The sequence below is a fragment of the Crocuta crocuta genome, unplaced genomic scaffold (assembly GCF_008692635.1).
Source record: "Crocuta crocuta isolate KB4526 unplaced genomic scaffold, BGI_CrCroc_1.0 scaffold805, whole genome shotgun sequence".
NCBI lineage: Eukaryota > Metazoa > Chordata > Mammalia > Carnivora > Hyaenidae > Crocuta > Crocuta crocuta.
The window spans coordinates 559605-580505 of NW_027527999.1; the positions used below are offsets into that span (position 1 = coordinate 559605).

The following is a 20901-nucleotide window of genomic DNA, read 5'->3' on the forward strand; positions in this document are numbered from 1 at the left end:
CCATAGTAGGAATTCCTCTAAAGACATTATTGTATAATGGAATAAGTCTGACCCTGGGAATCAGATACACCTCATCTTGAAATCAGTTTCTGTAATTACTAGACATCTGACCTTGGGAAAAATTATAACTTAAGTTCCAGAGTCAGAATCAAAACATAAATTTACCTCGCTCTAAAAATTTATGTTTATTACACATATACATAAGATCCCTCTGCTTGAGAATGTTCATTTAATATTACTGACCAGAAGAATGGTCACCACCTTCTGCCTTTAACAGGAAGGGAAAATGGAATTCATTTTACCTGAAGGTGAATGATTGGAGACTAAATGATTGGTCAGATTATTTAACATCTCTAAGCTCCAGTTGCCTCACTACACCATTGAGATAAAGGTAGTTGTATGACTATCTGTAAGATCGTGTATGTGAAAGCTGTGATTTAGAAATGGCACTAGAATTATCCTTCTGCTTTTTCTCCACTTTTGGAAATTGAGTAAGGTCCAGTTTCTGCAAGGAATGATGATGTCTTAGTCTATTCAGGCTGCTATATGACAAAATATCAGAATGGGTAGCTTATAAACAGCGGAGATTTATTCCTCGCAGTTCTAGAGGCTGGAAATCTGAGTTCATGGTTTGATGGGGTTCCTCTTCTGGTTCACAGATTTGTAATTGGATCCTCCAATGGTAGAAAAGGTGAGGAAACTCCATGGGGTCTCTTTTATAAGACCACTAATTCCATTCATGAAGGTGAGACCCATATGACCTGCTTCCTAACACCATCACTGTGGACATTAGGATTCCAACATGTGAATTTTGAGGGAGACATGAACATTCAGATCATAGCTGGTTAGCAGTAATTTGTCTTCAGAGTGTATTGTTGAGATGATAAACTTAAATATATCACTACTGAGATATATTTAGATAGGAATGGTAAATTGTTTACTTCTGAAAACTAACACACATATACACATACACATCAGCTTACGTTCTATGGCTACACAGAAGTAATGAAATTTAGTGATTTTCCCTCAGAGAAAACCTACGTTATAACCTAGGAAAAGAAATTTGTTGATGGAAAGTAAATGGAATAAGGAAAGCAGATAAAATATGTGGAAACTGCCATTTATGCTCTGCTATTTTATGTTGTTTACTTCAACAGAACACCTAAGAATAGTGTTTGCCTATCTAAAAGGGTTTGTGATGTAAGCATCTCTATTTCTGTCTAGAGAGCTGAGTGTATTTGTGCCATTTTAATGGTTTATATTTAAGAGCATATGACAAAATGCTTGATAAGGCATGAGTTAGCAAGTTGTAGAGACATACCAGATTCAATTAAGGCTATTTGTTTATATGTAGATATATGCAGTTTCGTGTACTATGCAGTTTAACAATTGTGTCAAAGTCAGGGAAGTGAAGGGCATGGGTGTGTGTTGGGGGTGGGGGGTGTTAGATAGAAGATTGGGGAAATAATTATTCCAGACCTGAGGCAATAACTCAGGCTACTAAGGGCTTCAAATATGTCTGAGGAGAATCTGTCCTTCGGTAATACCGCTTTCTCTAATCAGCCAGAATCCTAATCTCTTGAGACTCCTGTAAGGTTATTAATATGTTAACCAAAACACTGGTAGAGTAGAAAACCTCTTGTTGATCGAATAAAACAGCACTACCTGATTGATCTTTATTAAATCATAATAATCCTTCTGAAAAATCCCCAAAGGAAGAAGGACTTTAAAGCTTTGCACACAAAGCATGTATTTAATAATACTACACCCTCCAAGTTCCACAACCTTCTTCACAAAGAAGGGAGGCTAAGGTAGAGTCATTCATAGAAATTAACATGATAACAAAAGAACCAGAGTTTAAACTCAGTTCCACCAGTCTCAGAAGAAAAAAACATCTGTTAAAAAATGATGATTTGGCCTCCCTGAACTGCAACGTGTTTGTTATTTATGCTCTTAATGTTTATCAGGGCTGACAAATGGGATTCATTATGGCTTCCTGAAATGCTACTTTTGGAAAGACTTTGTGATGGGTCCATATTATTGGGAAATTGACATTGTTCATTAGAAAAACCTGGAAGAGGAAAGGTGCTTCAAGTACTTACCATTTCTGGGTTAGAAACACAATGTCTAAGAGAGTGCTTGGTGAGTATTAGATATTTAATACATGTGATTTCTCTTCCGTTTATCACTGACCACCTCTTGGAGGCATAGCCATAGACCTTTCTTACAGTAGGCACTGACCCACGTTCAATAGTGTCCAAGCTGAGAGTCTCAGAAGGCATAGTTGAAAATGGAGTCAGAGGCTAGACACAGGACCTGGTGCTATGTAAGCCTCCATATTGACCCCTGAGAAGACTAGTTCCAGTTTCATATATTTATATTTGTTTTCTAATCAAACATGGATACTCATAAGAGGTGGCATATTTTCTGATATATGGAAAGTAAGTTGAAGCTATATTTTCTCTTGTAGTTATTGCTGTATGACAGCATGCCTAAGGTATTCAGGACAGACATCCCGTGTAAATGATATATTTTATTCTTCTATTAGCAAGGAACCCTTATTTTTTTTCTAATTCAAGTCACTTTAGATGTAAAAGTGGAACCACCAAATCAGCCAGGATTTTTTTTACATTGTTGTGTACTCAAAAGTCTATTTTCCCTCTGAGTAGCTATGGAAGAATGGACTCCTAAGAGACTAGATTAATCAAATTTAAAGGCAAATGTAAATTTAAATCAACCATGGAGCCCTGCTGAACCGCAATTAACATTTCAAGGTAAATGAAATGTGATGATAGTAAATACCAGTTCTATGCAGAATTGGAAACATATTCTGTTTCATGGTGTATTTGGGCAGAGAATGGAAATTTGAAAGGAAAACCATTATTAACACACTAGCTTTGACATTTCAAGATATAATTTAAACTTGATTACAATTTCTATTAAAAAATCTCAATTTCCCCACCTCGAGTCTAGATAAGAGTTTCTCAATCTTGGGGCACTTGGTTGAGCGTCTGCATTGGCTCAGGTCATGATCTCACAGTTTGTGGGTTATAGCCCTGTGTCAGGCTCTGTGCTGACAGCTCAGGGCCTGGAGCCTGTTTCAGATTCTGTATCTCCCTCTCTCTCTGACCCTCCCCTGCTCATGCTCTCTCTCTCTCTCTCTCTCTCTCTCAGATATAAATAAAACATTAACAAAAAAATTAAAAAAGAGTTTCTCAATCTTGACATTTTTGACTGTGTATTTCTTCCTTGTGGGGCTTGTGGGATGTTTAACAGCATCCTTGGACTCTGGGCACTAGATGCCAAGAGAACTTGCTCCCTCCTCCCCAAAAACGTCTCCAGATACCAAGCACTGATTTAGAAATTAAGAGAATTGTGTTACCACTCACTAGTTTTAACACCTACTAACTATATCTTTTTTTTTTTTTTGTGGTGCCTATTCTCTTGGGGCCAGATTTCAACTTTAGTAAGTGAGAGTTTTGAATATTCTTATCCACCTCTAAAATTCTCTAGTTTGATCCTCCTATCATTTTCTTATATGAAAAGGACAACGTTCCAGAGACAGAAAGTCCTTAAGGATACTCTTTGGGGTTTACACAGAAAAGATTATGAAGAAACTGCTTAAAATTGGTAAAGAAAAGTAAAACTACTGGAACCGTGAAGGGTTTTTATGATGTCACCCAGGAGTCTGAATTTTTTTTTTAATCTTTATTTATTTTTGAGACAGAGACAGAGACAGAGAGAGACAGAGAGACAGAGTGCGAACCAGGGAGGGACAGAGAGAGAGGGAGACATAGAATCTGAAGCAGACTCCAAGCTCTGAGCTGCCACCACAGAGCCTGACCTGGGCTTGAATGTGGAACCTTGAGATCATGACCTGAGCTGAAGCTGGACACTTAACAGACTGAGCCACCGAGGTGCCCCTTCTGTTTCTTTCTTTCAATTTTTTTTAATGTTTATTTCTTTCTTTTGAGAGGGAGAGCAAGCAGGGGAGGGGCAGAAAGAGAGGGAGGCACAGAATCTGAAACAGGCTCCAGGCTCTGAACTGTCACCACAGAACCCAATGTGAAGTTCAAACCGGTGAACAGCATGATCATGATCTGAGCTGAAGTCAGAGCTTAACAGACTGAACTACCCAGGTGCCACAGAAACCTGAATTTTTATAATTCTTATTTATCATGAAAATCTGTTTTAAGGAATCCGGAAAAGTACAAGGGGAGTGTGGGAGGGTTTTTTTGTTTGTTTGGTTTTGGGTATTTTTGGGGGGAGGGGGCAATAATAAACCTCTAGGAGCATTCAAGAAATAAAGAATTACCTTTTATGTACTGTTTACATTTTTTATACCTATTTTCAAGCAAAGCAAGTACTATTATCTTTGCGTTTCTGATTAGGAGCTTGTGGTTCTGAAATAAGTGAGTTACAATCACAATCTAGCCATTACCTGGTCCCAAGCTTCTTTTCTTTTCCTCAGGTAGCGGAGGTCAAGCATGTGCCTTCTGAAAAACCAGAAGGCTCACTGCTAATTTTCAGTGTCCATAAAACCTGCTGCTGTGTGATTTCTGGGTCTGCCCACAAGGACCAGAAGCTGCACTTTGGTCAGGTGCCTGTACACTATTGTTGGAGACTCTAAGCCACATACCTTAAAGCCTTCTGAAGATGTTTAATTTCTCATACTCAGGACAAAACATCAAGGTAGACCTGCCGCTTCTCCTTTTACAGCTGTGCTTTGTTTATGTGTTTCCCAACTTTCGCCCTTTCCCAAGACATCACTTGTCCATTGTCTGCTTCGCCAGACCCTCCAGCATGACTGTGACCCGCACATTTGGTGTGACTGTGACGAACAGTCTGGCTGGCCGGTGGGCACTTTTGCTCTTTGCAGCGAACACATCCTGCCTCCCTGATGAGAAATCACTTTAGCTGGAAGTTATCCTTAATCACCAGTCAAATGAGCCTCTCTTGAAATCTGGCTTCTCCGTAACCTGCTGCTACCACCTTACTGTATTGGCATCAAATAGGGTCATATATCAGTGCAAGTTAATTTCTTGAAATCTGTTAAATAGGATGATCTTTTGCTCGGCGGCATGCAGATTATGTTAGTAAACTTAGTAATACATGAGAGTTAGCACAGGGATAGTCTAATCTGGTTCTTTTTCTTGTTACAGAGCTAGGGACAGGTAATTTATTATACACTTATTCACCCTGAATAGGTCAGAACCATGAAATTTGAGAATCCTTCATTTGAGGCTATCAAGTCATTGGGGAGATTAAATCTACATTGTGCTTTAATCTGCCGGATGGCCATTGCCATCAGTAAAATGTTGAACCTGTCGGCATTGTTAATGTAAGGGGCGCTGTCTGGGTAATCATCAGCTGAATACAGTGACAGTAATTTTATCGAGAACCAAGTATGAAATTAACGCTCATGATTTTTTTTCTTTATTTGCTTGAACCCGTTTTTACTTTTGATGGAATGAGGACATTTTTAGAAAATGCAGTGACTTCTTTGTTAGTTTTAAACAAAATGTTCCTCATTCTTAATACCTAAATTTAGTTCATCTGAGAGGTTATGCCAAGAAAAATTAATAGACTGCAAAAAGAAGAAAGTAATTTTATGAGATTTAAAGCACTCTTTTTCTATTTTGTAGTCAGTCACTATTTTTCTCGTAATCCTTTGGAGTCTTTATATTTTGTTTTCGAACAGAGCAGAGGTCTTCCCCTACCATGGATGGAAAGTAGTTGTATTAATCCTGGGTATTGCTTGGAGCAACTCTTCATAATAGAATGTGTTCTCTTTTCTTTTCAGGCTGAGAATTTAGGCAGGTAAAAGAAGAGATGTAGATTAAACTTTGAGCTCCTTAAATAATTCAAGATTACAAGATGTTACTAAAGCTCGGAAGTAGATATTAAACACAGATTCCATATTCTGCAGTGCCGTATACCAATAGAAAGTAGATAACACATTTTTATATTTATAAACTATAAAATCACAATTTGACACATGTATGTATGTATATGGGTTCTGTTAATGCTGAAGAAAATATAACTGAAATGAAGTTTAGTTTTACCAGTATTTGCCATATTCTGATTTATATGTTTTAAACCAGTATAAATCAGAACTATGATTTGTTCACATAACAAGATTAAACACATAATAAATTAATCTGTTTAATTATTTACTGAATAATTTAATTATTACTGAAAATACGAGCTAACTGACCCTCAAAACCTGTATTTTTTCTGCTAAGAGGAAGGGTAATTAGAGATAAATTCTGAAGACAAAATTCTGTGATATTTGATTGTGAAATTGTATATCTAACTCTTAGAATAATTTTGGAAGCTTTTTTTTTTTTTTAATTTTCAAATGACTCTCCGATGTCAGATATTTCAATTATCAAAGAACAGTGGTGGTGGTGGTGAGTCAACGTGAAGGTTGAAATGGAGAGGTAATGAAATACTTTCTGAAATTAGAAAACAAGTTTAATGGTGATGTTTGAATGAAACCTTTTCAAACCCACTGTCAAAACACAACTTCTCATCTCCTTTTGTTTGAATCTCCTGGCAACCTTGCTACCTTTTACAGTGCTTTCCCTTCTGGGGTGTGTTTCCTGAATGCCTTTCATTTAATAGGCATATTTTAGAAATCTAATTTCGCTGTCTGCTTCAGCTCAGCGATGCTGTGGCAACCTAACCATTTTAGACCGTCTGGATGCTGTTTTCATCAAGTCATTAACGTTGTTATTGAGGGTGACATGGGGAAGTTATCTCCCCTCACTCAGAGCGTCTTATTTGTTAAAGACCACAACCTCTTAACCTTTATGAAGGATGTGGTTTCACCAAGTTAACTTTTTATGTGGAGCTAACTGCTTTCCACTATAATTTCAGTTTATTTCTGTCTGCAGTGTTTCCTGCAAAACTTACAAGGCTTTTTTCGCGTCAGTAAAGCATGGCTGGGTTATGAATAGGTGTTCTTGGGATCTTAGTTCCTTAACACATCAGAACTCGAGCCCAGAGTCCTCGTTTTAGAGATGCAGGAACTGAAATTCACACGGGTCCTGCGAAGGAGCATCAACATAACAAGGTCTGTTGTGAATATCCTGACACTTCATGTGGTGTTTCACCCCTCCCGCATCCTGCCCCTTTGCACCAGTCAGCTTTCTTACAACTATATTTTGAGACCCCGGAAAACCAGGTCATACATTATCCCTTTTGTCCTTGGACCACAGTCCCTTTGTTCATGTTGAATCACTGCAGAGATCTCTGCCCTCTGCTTTGGTCCCTGATTCCTTTGGGCTGAACTCTAACAAGATCAATTGCACTTCATCACAAAGTAGCATTATTGCTTTTGTGAAAATGATGCATACTTGGATATCGATTTTGAATGTTACAGAATTAAACTAAGAAAATTCTAAAAAAAAAAAAAAGAAATTTACAGCAGCCGTCCCAACCCACAGTTAGTATTTTGGCAAACATACTGTCAGTCACATCTCTGAGCAGAAGTTTATTTCTTCATGTACATATAAAATTTTCCCTGTATTGGGTCATACCATAATACAGCACTAATAATTCCTGAGGTAGCCTTTTCCTTTAATGCGGCTAATAAAGATTTTTGTCAATATTTAAAAATTTAACTGTTTTGATCTACATGATTATACATATATATGCACATATATATGTATGTATGTATTTTTAAATTCTACCTCAGCAGAAGCCTTTTTTCCTCCTTATTTTTTTGTTTGTTTTTTCTTCATGTCTTTTTTCTTATTTTTATTATCACAACCCTGTCTTGATTTTAGTCCTTATTAATTTGTCAAACCTTTCATTTATTAGGCTATTTACTTTCTATATGTGATATTTTGCAAATGTTTTTCTCATTTTTTTTATAAAGCTTTCCAATTAGTTAGGTCGTCTTCTTTGTCTTCGTCGTCATCATCATCTTCTTCTTCTTCTGTCCTCTATTTTTGTTATTTTGTTGCCATCATAAGTTTTCCTTTGTTATGAGAACAGACTTAGTATTCTAAACCATGCAGGTAATTAATCACTGGAATTGTATTCAAAGGTAAGCCTATAGATAAGTAGTTTCATCGTAAATAATACCATGAATTATTTTGAAAATATCTGCATAAGTAAGTAATATTGCTACTATCTGTGTAAGAAGGAGAGGGTTTTTTATTAGGCAGGAGTGGCAAATGCCCAAGTATTTGTAACCACGCTAATTAGTTGTTTACTGATTTCCTACCACTGGGTTAGTATCCCTTGGGCATTTAATTCTTTATCTTGTTATTGTGCCGCTACTCTACACAAAGCTTTTTTTATTTTCTTACTTTCAGTGTGTCCTGTGTGAGAGTAGTTTCTGACCTGAATATATTATATTCCTGCCTTGAATTCTTTCAACTTACTATGTGCCATTTTATCATTGAAGAGTGGAAGCAACATCTTTTGCCTAGAGGAATTTTGCATTGTCTGAAGGATAGTTGCACAGATGTATTTGATCAACAGTGTTAACGCTTTGTATCTTTCCTACCACCTTATATTTTATAGCCATATTGCTTCCTACAAATCATTTTTTCTTTTTCCCCTTTTCTCTTTCATTCTTTATTATTGCTATTCTTGTTGTAATGAAGCTGTTCCTTCTTTTTTTTTTTTAATGACTTTCTATTTGCCTATCCAGAACATTGTTATTTTCACCCTGGCTCCTTCCCACACCAGTGATGTGAAGCTGAATACTAGGTAACAAAGACACGAAGGGTCGATGTGTAATAACGATTCAGCATTTAAAGATTTCATCAACCTTTTGGTTACAATGAGTAGATCGCACTGACATCAGGTGAAGCCAATAAATCTGTTTTAGTATTTGTTGACTTCCTTTCAGTGTGCGATATTTCAAAAACAATAGCTATTAATTTTGTCCCCCAGTTTATGCAGTGGAGAGGATTGTTTAGAAGGCAAAATCACTCCTGGTTGGGAAAGGAAAGTGAAAGCCAGCAGGATTTTGTTTCTACCTGATACAAGAAAGTGTAGACTGCGTAAAGCTCATTGAGAAGAGAAAGAAGTCTTCTCTATGAGTTGGTACTTTGAACACTAGCTAGTTCAGAAGAAAGACTAAAAGTAAGCTTTTTATAAAGATATGACTGAAGCTGGGAATCTTTGAGGTTTTCTTGGATGATAAACACTAAAATAAGTAAATGACATGAGAACTAGCATTTGTTTTAGCATTTAATATGTATCAGATTCTTTTCAAGCACAAACATAAATCAGGCATTGGATTTTCAGCATTCTAAAAGGTGGCTCTCACGAATTCCATTTTGCAGATGGGGAAATCTGAGGTCAGATCTGAAGTTAAAGAGGTCAAATACTTTGCAATGTGTTTAATTAGTAGCGGAGCACCAGGCCTCTCCGGTTTCAAAAGCATGACCTTTCTGTCTCCAGTGAGGGTCTTAGAAAGAACAAAATTTCTGAGGGGAAAAGTGGTTGGTGAATTCTCTGATTGTTAAAGCACATACTATTGAACAGGAAAAAAAAAAATCTCTTAGGGACACTCCCAGGAAGTAGAGCAGAGGGGATACTGATAGGTGTAAGCAAATGATTACCTAGCCTTTACCTGCAAAGTGTCACCTGTATTTCAGATTGGAAAGTTTCAGGCTAAATTCCCCAAATGTAGTTTGTCTGTTCATTGTAATTTTCAGATCATGCATCATCCTTTACGTATTTCGGGTGTCTACGTGAACAAGCACCAACTGTTAGAATGTTCTGCTTATCTGCTCAGAAACTTCTCTTCCCAAGTAAATGCCTCCCTGCTCAATCTACACAAGGCCCTAGACCAGCATCATCTGCTCTTTTGTCACGTTCAGATTTTGAGGTGATGAAACTGTATTAAAATTTTTATGTAAAAATAAATATGGATGTATTAGCTTTTTCTTTTAATCTTTCACAACTTAATGTGACTCACAGTATAATATGCAGGCTAACTTCAATTTTGATTATTAGGTTCTAGGCTCATGGAAGAAAGCAAACATTTTATACATGTTCTACTCGCTTGCACCCAGTATGCTGCCCTCTGCTTTTGAATCGAATTGTCTTGATGTTGTTTAAATTGAACATGTTTCTGTCTCAAGATCATTAAAATAAAATCTCTTGTGATCTACATATTATAGAGTATATTACATACACTGGGTTTGGATAAACCTTTGGGGTTTGTGGCTAAACGATCTTACTTCCTGATGATTAAGAAAAGGTGGTTGCAGAGTAGCAAAAGAGAGAGACATAGATATTCATAGGTTGTCTATTGAGGCAGTTGTACTACACGACAACTTCACCTTCTACACTTAAAGTGCTGTTCTTTGAATGTAAGGATGATGCTTCTAATGATTCAACATCAGCATTACACGATCTTGAGTTGTTTTTCCGGTAGAGGTAATTACTTTTCTCTGATTCATCCCCACTCTCTTGGTTCTGATTCCCGAGTGATATACAAGCTGTATAACACCCTGTCCAGGTGACTGTTAGATCCTCTTAACAATGCATCTGTGAGATTAATGCGTGTAGGTTATTATGTTATAATAACCACTGAGGACAATAGCTGTATATACATGTGATGTTGAAAAAGCAACATGTCAAAGATCCCCAAATTCCTATTTTCTGCTGTGTAACTCTTATAGAATTACCTATCAGTTGAGGAATTTAAGTAAGATGAATTTTGACTATTCTAAAATTCTCAAAAAAATTATGATTCATAAAGTCAGTGGAGTTAAATGAATAGATTAATTTTCACTCATTAATTTCTTATACTGTTCTATATAATCTAATATTTTTAGAAACTTTTGTTTTAATTTTTGTTCTTGCTTAGAAAATGGTGCTATGAATACCTTTGGATCTACTTGTCAAAATAGCATTTTCTCCATTATTTGTAGTTGGCACATAGTAGTAGTTTTAAATAGTAGAACATAACCATATTTTACTTAGCCAGACATTACATCTAAGTAACATGGAAGTAGAGTGTTTTGTTTCATTTCTATTTTAATCTTTTTTTTTTCCAAGCTAAACTTTTGATTCACTTTGGCTCTTGTTAGTTTAAATGGTAAACTATGTATAAATTCTAGGCATGGAAATATATGATCGAATTAAGGGCACATGAAGAGGTAGGGTCTTCTGTCTTCTACCTGCTAGTAAGGCTGAATAGTTTCATGGAAATGATAGATAGCCTTTAACCCCTCGCTTTGTGATCAGAGAAACGAAGGTCAAGATCAATGTCTTACTGCTTGTTAGCTTCCTGGGTCCTCTGAATTTTGATCTTTAGTCTTTTAGCTTACCCAAGATACATTTCTTTAAATTAGAAAATAATTAAGAATTAGGGGTTCATGATGATTAGTGTACAAACCCTGTGGAAATGCCTAGTAGTGATGCAAGCCAGAGCTGTCCTGTGCTCTCCAAGAATTTCAGAGAGAAATGCCAACAGTGTGAAATTCTCTGTAGCTTAACATATTTCCCTCAGAATCATGTGAGTCTCCCCACTGAAAACTTCCTTGCCATTAGCAACCTCTCCATCACAATGTGTAATCATGCCAAGGGCCCCCTTTCATATAGGCTGTGATTTACAGCCCGGTGGCTTGACCGTTGTGAATTGTGAAAAGTTGTCTCTGAAATAGTCTTTTTTTTAAAAGTGTGTGTATATTGAGATATCACAGAATGATAGTTTGGAATTGAGAGTGTATTTTGTCTAGTGTTTTTACTAATATAACGACTTATGCCAATTGCAAATATCCTTTTAGGGTCTGCTGCCTCTGCTGAATCTTTAGTTCCTGCAGGTTTTAAATAAAATCACTACGAACAATCTTGCTCTTTTGCTGTCTTTCCTCATAGTTTGTTTCTCTCAGCTAAACAGCAAAAGGGTCATAAGTGAGATCAGGTGGAGGAGCTCCACGTGATTGAGTCTCATTTGAAATGAAAATACTTGTTTTCCCTGACATCCTGATGTCTGTCGCACTACATTTTTAAAGGTTTAATATAGTACCACAAGGCTGATTTAGTATAGCTCTGAACCACATGATTGTGGAAACATAATTCTCATCATAAGAATTTACTGCCCAAAGTGAGTTAAGGGAATGAAGGAAGACAAAAAACAAAAAACAGAAAACAAAAACAAAAACAAAAAAGGTTTGCTGGCCTTATTCAAAAGACAAGTACTAAAGTAAAATAAACTCATATTTATTAAAACCAATTAAGGGATTTTTTTTTTTGGCTTGAAAGCTGTAACATTATCAATACATATCTCCCTTTTGCAGTTTCAAAGCTTTTTTTTTTTTTTTACTAGTTTCTATGTTTTCTGGGATCATAGTGCCACTAAGAGAAATTGGACTTTTGCCTGGTGGTTATGGAATAACTTCCTTTTGCTCCAAAATATTATGGAACGAAGAAGATATTGTATTGGTCTCCTGCCCAGAAAATGATGCCTTGTTCTCCGATTATGCAGTTAGCTATTCCTTATTTGGTAACCCCGGATTGTCATACATGGCTCTAATTCAATGATTCTCAACTGCTGGTTATTGTACCCATACGGGAACATTGGGCAATCTCTGGAGACATTTTTTGGTCATCACCACCAGGGGTGGTGCTATTGGCGTTGAGCACACTACTGCTAGGCTTCTGCCAATGCACAAGCCAAACTCCTATGCCAAAGAATTCTAGCCAAAGTGTCAGCAGTGTGGAGGCTGAGAACCTCGATCTTAATGTTTATTGCACTGTACTGTAACCATTTGTTTATATGTGTCTCACTTGTATTGGCTTGTAAGAGTTTTACTGTGCAAGGGGTAGTCTTCTGCCTCTGGAGGTATCCTCAAGGTGATAGGTGAATATTGAACGACTCTCAAATGTGAGTCTGACTCACTGTTATGTACTAATACTTTTCCTCCATATACTCATTGGTGAAGTTTGTAATACTTTTATATTGACATTTACACCCAAAAAAATTGCACAAGCCTGAAGTGCACAGGTCAATAGATCATCACAAAAGGAGTGATTCAATCTAACTACTTTACAGACCAACATATAAATGAGACCATCCTCCCATAAAGAACGTTTCCCAAATACCACTTCTTACCTCTTCTCCACTGGTAATTGCCATCTTGATTTCCAACAAAGTGTTTTAAAATTGTTTTCAGGGTGCCTGGGTGGCTCAGTTAGTCAGGTGTCCGACTTCAGCTCAGGTTATGATGCTGATCATAGTTCATGGGTTCTGTGTTAACAGCTCAGAGTCTGGAGCCTGCTTTGGATTCTGTCTCTGCCCCTCCCCTGCTCACACTCTGTCTCTGTCTTTCAAAAATGAATAAATATTTAAAAATGTTTTTAATTACAAAATAAAGTTGTTTTCTGGTTCAAAATTGCAGCATGTATATGAGACTCATCCAAGTTGTTGATAGCTCAGCTGTAAATTGTCTATTTCCAATGCCTTAAACTTGAATTACAAGATCATAGTCACAGATGTGCAAAATAGTCCTTTTTCTTACTTTAGCATATAGTTTACAAAGAATCTGTTGCTATTTGTGATTTAAAAAAATCCAAAAACTCTAATGTCAGTGACTTAGGTAAATTTTTAACTACAAAAGAGATTTGTGTTTTATGTCATCATCTTCATAGGCTACCATTGTTTTAAGCCTTTCTAATTCTCCTCTGATAACATTGGCTTGGTCACTGTGACTTAATATCACAACAGCTAATGTTAAATAAGGGCATTTATTACTTGATTTACATCAACCACTCTTCCCACCCTGAATACACATACCACCACTGTGCTCAATTTACTGGACCTTTTATTTTGAACCTTCCAACCATACATGCAGACTATTGTTTTTTTTTCTTTATTTTCCTTATTCAGATCATCTTTATTTCATCTCATTATGGCAGTTAATGTTTTTTTTTCCAGTTGAACACTGTGCTTCTACAGTCATACATTAATAACATGTGATATCCATGTGTGCATGGGGAAAGAAATCTTGTTTACTACATAGTGTGTAATTTCATAACGACTATCTAAAACATTATAGTCTTATAATAACAGAGCATTTTAAGGCTTCATAGAAACTTATCAATAAATTAGTACAATACTCTAATTTTATTGTGGAAATCCAAGGGCAAATTAAAAGTGGCTTGCCAAAATGGAAATGGCTCCTTACTTAATAGTGCGGCTGAGACCAGAACTCTGGGTTCTGGGCTCACCACTGCAGGCTCTTCAGTAGAGAATCACATGATGAGTAAAAAGAGAACACATGGCATAAAGGGATTGTGAAATTTCTTAGAGTATATATGGGGCCATAATCTCTAGTAGCCAGAAAAAAACCCCACATAATTATAGACGGAAATATATTTTTCCCACATAGAAGCATATAAACAGACATTCTTAATTGCCTTACACAACTGTAGGTACAAAACATCTTCAGGTTTAAAGAACACACACACACACACACACACACACACACACACACAATTAATTTATTGTTACCAGAAGAAGGAATTCTAAAGGAGAAACAGAACTGATTTTTTTTCTATTTTAGCAAGTGTGTGTGTGTGTGTGTGTGTGTGTGTGAATGTACCTACCTGTATGTAGCGGGTAGTGGTGATGGTAAAATAACCCAGAATTACATACTGAGAGGTTGTTTTTTTTTTTTTTTATGAGTAATGTTGGCACATGTCTATTTAAATAAATTAGTTCCCCAATGTGATGGAGTCTTTGATGAGAACCATCACAATCAAATTCAAGTAGAAAAGTGGGAAGAAGCACAAGTAGCCCTTTAAAATTTCCCGTAATGTGAATACTAGCATGTTTCCTTTGACGAGCAGTCCTGCTAACAATTTAATATTTGCCACTGCTCATAGTCTAGAACATAAGTATATTTACCAATGCCAACTTCCCTCACTTTGCGATTTTTGCAGAGAACACTACGCTGAAATGAGTTATGAGGCCAGCTTCACACTTGTTAAGGTGTGGCGGCAAACAGATTAAGTACGTGTCTTCTCTCTAGAGAATAAAAGCCCAGTGTTTCAGTTTCGTTCATCTCAAACTGAGGAGATCCAAAAAGGAACCTTTGGTCTGTTTCCTAGACTGCTTCACCAACATAGTTTTTAATCTCAGTATGTGTGTGAGACCACTGTCCATGTTGTTGTCCACGCCAGGAGTCACTGCTGTCGGCTCTTTTCTTATCCTTCCTTTCAATCATCACCAACTCCTATAGAGTCCATCTCTCCCAGTGATCTGAATCCATCCCTTTCTCTACATTTTTCTATAGCCACCCCAGTACCAGCCTCCAATACCTCTTAACTGTATTGCTGTGAGAGTGTCCATCATGATCTTCCTTTATTTACCTGCTGTTTCCCAATTCAATTCCTAAGCCAAAAATTATCCTGGATGATCTTAAAATACAAATCTGGCTCTATCTCTGTTCTATATAAAGCCCTCCGAAGTGTGCCACTTCCCAGAGGATAAAGGTGAAAATGTGTAAAATGGTCAATAATGCAGTATTTAGTCTGATCTCCAGCTATTTCCCTAGAATTGCCTTCGGCCTCTTCACTTTGTGTCATAACTTCGCATCATCCTCGCTGGTTGTTCAGGTTTTGAGCAATATCAGCTTTCTTTTCTCCTCAGATCATTCATATATGCTTCTCTCTCTCTCTCTCTCTCTCTCTCTCTCTCTCTCTGCAAATCTCTTCCACATTCAAGTCATTGAGTTTGAGATCTCTTCCTTCTCTTTGAAACCTCAGCTTAAATGTCAGGGAAGTTTTCTGACACCCCAACTTAGGTAAGTTTTCTCAAGTACATACACATAACATTTTCTTGCAGTCTTTATTTTACACAATTTGGATTAAAGTCTAATCTGATTGATTGTTTATTTAAGATTTCTATTAGTCTCCTATTGCTGCTGTAAAAATTACTGCAAATGTAGTGGCTTAAAACAACACGGATTTATTATTTTATAGCTTTGCAGGTCAGAAATCTTAAGTATGCCTCACAGGGCTGAAATCAAGATGTCGGCAGGACTGTTTCTTTCTGGACGCTGTAGGGGAGAATCCAGTTTTTGCCTTTGCATCTTCTGGAGGCTGCCTGTATTCCATGTCGTGGCTCCCTTCCAGCTCCAAAACCAGCAATGGCCAATCAGTTCTTTCTCCTGATGCCATTTCTCTGGTTCTCATATTTCTGCCACTCTATTCCTCATTTAGAAACCCATAATATTATGTTGGACCCACCCAGAAAATCCAGGATATCAACCTATATTAAGGTCAGTTGATGAGAAACCTTAATTCTATCTGTAACTCAGTTACCTCTTGACATGTATATAACATAATCAAAGGTATCAGGGCTAAGGGACATCTTTGGGGAACCTTCTGCCTACTCCAAGGTCTATCTCAGTAGTCAAGTTTAAGCTCTCTAAGGGCGGGAACCATACCTGTCTTGCCTGTGCCGGCTGTCCAGTACTTAGCACGTTACCCAGTACAGGGTACCATTCAAAAATATTTGTTGGATAAAAGAATGGATTGATATAGTCCAATTATTATCAGTTATCACTGGTTCTAGAGGCTGGTAGCAAGTCTTAGGGTGGGAAGTAGGCTGTATACTAATTACGCTCCATCAGGCTCTTATGGAGAGATGCAGTTAAAATGTTTGAAACTTTCTATCCAAGTCATCCCATATTCTTTTGGAATTAAAAACACACAAACTATGTGGTTTATTTTGGAATACTTGTTGGTCCCTTTCAACCCCCACCAGAATGAATTTCATAATTATATATTCTATACAGAAATATCAACATAAATGTGCTTTCCTGAAGCGTGCAGCTGCTATCACTGAGGCTGACTGTAACTCAGACGTATGCTGGGCAGCGGCAGATAAGTTTGGAATTAGTTGTGATAGGTAATCCACAAAATAGCTAGACCGCGTGCCAGTAATCAAGAATTCACTGTAATTACTTTAATCTGTAATCGGCTCAACACACCACACGGAAGACTGGCAGAGGAATTCTGCAACCAGAGAGGAAGTTGGTTAATTATTCCAAGACCATTTCTTTGTTCCCATATTGATTTTGAATTATATGACCTTTCCATTCATTTATTTATATACTTATTCATTCAGTGGAAAGTGTTAGTTACATTAGGAGCATATTAATTACACTAGAAACAAAAACCAATAAAACGTGTCCCCTCGCCTCACAGGACTTCCAGGCTCATAATGAGAGACAGACGTGTAAGTAAACCTATACATGCAATATTACTTCCCTTTCTTCCTTCCTTGAAAAAAGAGGAAGTTGTAGGCTCAAAATTAATAAACAGTTATGCTGAGGCAGTCCTTTAGTTCTATATTAGAAAAACAATTTACTGGAAAGCACACACACACACACACACACACACACACACACACACATACACACATACACACACACTCACCACATCACATGGTTGCCAAGGATACCAGCTTAGTTTACTAGAGAAAGTAGTGAGATTTCTTTTTTTTATTCCTGAATCTGTGGACTGCATACTATATACAAAACTTAAACAGATAACACGCTATCTATTGTAAAATACAATCAGTTCAGAAAAACTAAATGCTTTTTATATTATTCTCTTTAAACAAATGGTCTGCCACTGTTAATGGAAAATTTGGCATTTTTAACCTTCAGCTGAGGAAACTCCCAATGCTGGTCCACATTCCAGGTTGCCTAGATCCCGTGACCTGGTCCAGAACATCTCAATGTGAGTAAGTACAAAAGTTCTTACAGGCCGGATCAGGGGTGGAGTCTTACAAGATGCTACTTAATACAGATACTAGGAGATTTTTAAGAAGGCAAGGTTCAAATGCAGGTTGATGGAGATAAACTTTGAAAGCAACACATAGAAAAAAATCTGCAGAACTTCATACGATTATAGGTTTAATGTAAGTTAGTGTTGAGTGTCGCTTTCTCGACAAAATGACTTCATGTGACTTTAGACTGCTTAATTAAGATTATAGCATATGATAAATAGGAGCTGATAGATGGCCTCACACTGGTCACACCCCACTAGTTGTATTGTTATTAGAGGAAGGCATTTTGAGGACATGGCTGCTGGATGACCTGCAAGCTAGAGCCCAGAAATGAGGCTTGTCACCCCCAATCTTGTCCTCGGAATGCAAGTTCTACCCGCTGCATACACATTAGAAGCCATCTTCAAGTATGTAGCCTTGAGAGAGCCATGTGTGGTTGAGACTATTTGGACAAATGGGACTGAACCCAGGTAAAGCCTTTGTATAAATTTTTAAGATTGCGAAGCGCTGGGCAGAGGCCTACTTGTCTCGCATCTACCCAAGACAAGCCTCGTATGCAAGTCCTTCTGCTTATTCAACCCACCACTTACCAGTCTGGGGTGATCTGGCTCTTTCCTCCATTTCTTCCATTTCTTCCTGCCCTCATGTATGGGAGCCAGTTTCAAATTTCAGCTGGAAAAGTTTCCAAGGTTTCAGACTAACAACTGTGCATATTTTTAGGCATCTCAGGCCACAAGTTACATAATACACTACAAAATTGGAATTATTTTTAAGAGGTAGGAAATCAGGGTAATGAAAGGGCCATGCAAAGAAAGGTTGAAGATATTAATAAATTTGACTTGGAGAATATAAGGTTTGGGAAATTTTAAGGTGTTACTTGTTTGGTTACAAATATTTGAAGATCCATCATATTGAGGAGCATTGGCTTGTATTTAGGATAGTATTAGAAAGTTAGAAGAAAAGTACCTTCTGATCAGTATTAGAGCCTTTAGAAGTGTGACATATCCAAAATGAAATGGGAACTAGCAAGAAGTGAGTTCCTATTTCTTAGGGATTTTAAGCAGAGGCTGGCCTATCATTTGGTAGATAGCTCAATGAATCTCACAAAGAGGACTTGAGCTTCTAAGCAACCATTGCCTTAATGATATTAAATGTCAACTTGTAATCTTACAGAGTTCTAAGCGCTCATGACATTTAGGCCATGAAACAGCAGTTGAAGACAAATGAAAATTTATATATATTCTGAATGATTTACAAGGCATTATATTTTGAGGAAAATTACCTTAGAAAAGATCTGATAGAAATGCATATGCCTTCTATCTTTCTGATGTATCCAGTATTTTCTGTGGTGATGAGTAATTGACTATTGAGTTAGGTCCCAGCTGAAGTAGTTGTCATACATGTAGAATACATTGCATGAAAACTATGTATTATTTGACCCTTGAATCACAGTTGGCATTGAAAAGTCTGGGGCAGGTTGGGGGAAGGTCGGAACTGAGGTGACCAAGGAAAAAGCAGAGTTATTCCTTTCATCTCACTCATGTTTGGGGTTGTATAGTCACACAATGGAAAATTGGACAAAATCTTGGACACAGTTTCTTCTTTCTCTCTCTCTTTTTTTTCTGATCTCATATAGTTAACTTCCCATTTGTTAAGTGAACATGATATGCCTCCACTTTTGTCTTTTAAAAGTTCTCTTATTAGCTTGTAATCTTGAGCTATTTCTGCTTGCTATCACATGTCTCCTTCCAGTTCCTTCCATTTACCTCATTGCTTTACTGGGGAAAATGAATGATGCTGCTATTTCCATGCTAAAGAGCTATATCAGGAAGCTTAACTTTATTTATATGTTGGTAATGAGGGGTGGTTGGAGAAATTTAATTTCACTTATTACATAACAGATTTACTTACTACCTAACAACCTAATTAATTTCATTAAATTCTTTGAACTTCCCCAAGAAAGAAGTATAATTATTATTAACATTATAAATTCAAGGTAATAGATGCTTAGCTAGGTTGGGTACCTAAGATTGAAACAGAAAAACTGACATTTGTTTGATCCCAAAGTCCATGTGCTTTCCATTACAAACTCCTGCCTTCCTTATTTGACTTAGAGATTTTTAATAGAGGCAGTTTTAGGCTGATTGCTATAACGTTAGAGCAAATTTACTGCAGTTTCTAACATTTCTGTTCAATTTTTCAGGTTGCATTTTTGTGAAATGAAGCGAATGGATATTTTGCTTACACAGCTTTGCTAAGCAAGAATTGGCTTTCTAGCCATGACCATAAAAGGAAAACACTTTCCACAAATAGTATCTTGAGCAAAAAAGTATTGTTCCTTTTGATGTGTTTTAACTCCTTTCTCTGAAATCCTTACATGGTAAACTAAAATAAGACAATAGTTTCTAGAAAAATAGGGCTTGAAAAAGGACAGATAAAGCCCTCCTGTGGCCAGTGAAGTAGTTTCTGCATGTGACCTCCATTTTATAAGGCAGCAAACTTGGTATTGTTCCCTGCCTCTCCCCACCCCATTCCACCCCCCACCATCAAATATAGAGCTAGGCAAAAAGAGGAACAAGAAATAAATGAAATACAGCTTTGCCCTTACTTGTGAGTTAACACTAAAATCCATGGGGTAGAAATGGGAAATTTCTTTTCAATGCTTTCCGTTGCTACTACTTAGATGGACTTGGAGATTCTGTTTGCCTAGGGTGATGAGAGCAAATTTATATGTCAACCCAGGCTATCTGTGCAGGTCCTAGATCAGAACTCTGCGGCTTTCCAGAAACACAAACCATAGATTGAGAATTATTGCTGGTTTGAACTTTCAGTTCTGAGTTGATTCGTTTATCCCATGTAGAATTAGCCTCTTTGTGTTAAGGTAGAAAAAGGTGGGGCTGGAGGTGAGGGGCCAATTTAATTTTTCCCAAAGCCCCCCCCCCTCCACTCCCAGCAAATTGTTTTATTTTTGAAGAATACAGTCCAAGCAGGGAGAAAAATATATATATATGGTTTGTGATATGCTTTGTGATTATCTGGATCATTTGTTGGACAATCTAGGGCACCTAACAATAAAATAGTTGTTTAACAAGAGCAATAGAATGGCCTCTGTTGATAGGGTA

The 20901-nt window shown here is 37.1% G+C and overlaps 1 protein-coding gene across 1 annotated transcript in view; it reads left to right on the forward strand.

The window, feature by feature from the left end:
• Positions 1 to 20901, forward strand: part of LOC144222404 (protocadherin-7) — a 220200-nt gene that overhangs the window by 126141 nt on the left and 73158 nt on the right. The gene's annotated exons all lie outside the window — the stretch shown is intronic.